The following is a 2,997-nucleotide window of genomic DNA, read 5'->3' on the forward strand; positions in this document are numbered from 1 at the left end:
TGGTTCGCAATCTAGATTGGCCACCTTTCCATTCTAGGTTAATTTTTGGCTAAGATACACAATACACATGAGTATGAAATAACATACAAGCATGATTTTCTTGGAAAAGAAAGATAGAAAATATAGAAAAAAATGAGTGTGGATTGGATGGGTGGTCAATCTATGTGTAGATATGTACATGTAACAACATATGACCATCACTTGATCTAGAATGAATAGGTGGTCAATGTAGACAACACATGTAACTCTTAAAGAAAATGGTTATGCATGTCTTTCCTAGAAAAGAGCACATTCACATATAACCATCACCTGACCTAGAATGGACAGGTGGTCAATCTCAAGTACACATATGCATAACAATGTACATCCCACCATAAGCCATAGCGTGGAATGGAAAGATGGCTAAGATACACAATACACATGAATATGAAAGAACATACAAACATACTTTTCTTGGGAATGAAAAATAAAAAATATAGGAAAAATGAGCATGGATTGGACAAGTAGACAATGTATGTATATATATGCACATGTAACAACATACAACCATCATCTGACCTAGAATGGATGGGTGGTCAATATAGATAACACATGTGACTATTAAAGGACATGGTTATGCATGTCATTCTAAGAAAAGAGCACATTCACATATGACCATCACCTGACCTAGAACGGACACGTGGCCAATCTCAATAGAACATATGCATAACAAAGCACATCCCACTATAACCTAGCCTGCAAATGGCTGATATACCCAATACACATGAATATGAAAAAACATACAAGACTACTTTTCTTGGGAAAGAAAGATAGACAATGGATAAAAAATAAATCTTGATTGGACATGTGGCCAATCTATGTGTAGATGTACACATGTAACAACAAACGACAATCATTTGACCTAGAATGGGCAGGTGGTCAATCTAGATAGCACATGTGACTATTAAAGAACATGGTTATTCATGTCATTCTTAGAAAGGATTACATTCACATATGACCATCAGAAGGCCTATAATAGACATGTGGCCAATGTAAATAGCACAGATACATAATAAAGTATATCCCACCATAACCTAGCGTCAAATGGACAAATGACTAAGATACACAAAACACATGAATATGAAAGAATGTACAAGGATGCCTTTATTGGGAAAGAAAGATAGAAAATATAGAAAAAATGAACTTGGAGATCATGTGGTAAATCTATGTGTAGATATACACATGTAACAACATACGGCCATCACTTGACCTAGAAGGGATAGGTGGTCAATCTAAACAACACATGTGCCTATTAAAGGACATGGTTGTGCATGTATCTTCTAGAAAAGAGCACATTCACATATGACCATCACTTGACCTAGAATTGACCACTTTTTTATTCATCTAGCCTAGAATGGATAGAAGGCTCATCTAACGTGCGCATATTGACAACATGTTTTTTTTAGACATGATACTTTGCTAAATTTATAAAAAATTGAATCTCTTGGGGAGCTTGGTCATTGCATGTTGAACTTATTATCACGTTACTTCACCATTATCTATCTACCACTTAGTCTTCTAAACCTTTCAAAGAAATATTTTGCATAAAATTCCAAGAAAAGCATGCAGTCTCGATCAATAAAACCACTTATAAATTGGCAACTTGGTCATGTTGGATCAACCACTTGGTCATTCTAGATTAAAAATATTGACCTTCATAGTCTAGAGAAATCTATTGTGAGAAACTATGAAAATTATCAAACTCCATTTGTTATTTCACAACGTCCGGGCCTAGGCCTCCTTCTTGATTAAAATTTAGTACTTGGATTTCTACAGTGAACGAAGTTTCTACAACTAGTTATAGAATAACCCAAGTTACATATTATAACAAGTAATATTGGAAAATCCAACAAAGCAAAATGATGTGTTAATACAAAATATTCTTGAGAATATGAAATTGTGTTCTTAATACATGTCTACAATCACATTAAAGTCTCCAATCTGCTGCAAGTCTCTACAGATCATGCTTCAAATCTTCTAGCATACTCCCTAAAGGAAATTTGCAAGAATAAACACAATCAATTGTCAATATGCCTTCCATCTTCTTTTTCTCATCAAACATCATTGGGAATATGCAGTTGTTTGCTAGTGAAACACAACCCTTATATGAGGAGTCACCAATAAGAATTGTTCTTTGAGGATCACATTCAGGACCCAAAAGACATTTTGGCTAGTGGCTTACACGTCGCTTGCACATTTGGATTGTCCGGTCGATATATGTTCTCAAGAAAAAATCAAGATTCTTGACCCCACACTGCAAATAATGGTAATGTTGTCTCTGCCCTATTTGTCAAAGTTCTTACAATTTGGAGAACATTAGCTAGTTTAGTTGTTGACCAAATTCCCACATTGAATCTTTGCAATAAAAACTATAGAAACTCAAGACATCTTGGACTAAGAACAATATATCCTCTAGAGTGTAGTTGAATATACTCATGAAGGTTGGATGATTGGGGGCAGCATTTCAATAAAACACCATTCAAGTCCAACACAATCATCAACATGGACTTGTTTGACATTATTGGGCTTGAAGTATTGGCATCAAATTGATCATCTTGCACTTCTTTTTCAAGCTGTAATCCATCATCCATTGGAGTAGTTGCCAATGGATGAACCAACATAGCATTATTGCTACCATCTCGCACCTGTTGATCAATTTTGTCTCCTACAATATATTTCAAATAGTTTAAATGGGTTTCAAGGCTTCCATCAATGTGCATATTAGGGAATTCTTACCTAGTGTTTGTGCTGGGAGCGTGGATGTAGCAACCATGTCATGTTCTGTATCTAAAGGAAACAAAGTAGCAATATTTCAAAATTAGTGAAAACAATTAGAAAAGGTAGAGAAAAAAGGCACAAGGTAAAGAAAATATAATATCATTTGAGGGTATCAAGAAAAAAAGATAATGAAGGTAGTTCTTGAAACACACAAAGCAAGAAAATGTAGTGAAAAAAATA

The sequence above is a fragment of the Adiantum capillus-veneris genome, chromosome 2, assembly GCF_014529385.1.
Source record: "Adiantum capillus-veneris isolate H3 chromosome 2, ASM1452938v2, whole genome shotgun sequence".
Lineage (NCBI taxonomy): Eukaryota > Viridiplantae > Streptophyta > Polypodiopsida > Polypodiales > Pteridaceae > Adiantum > Adiantum capillus-veneris.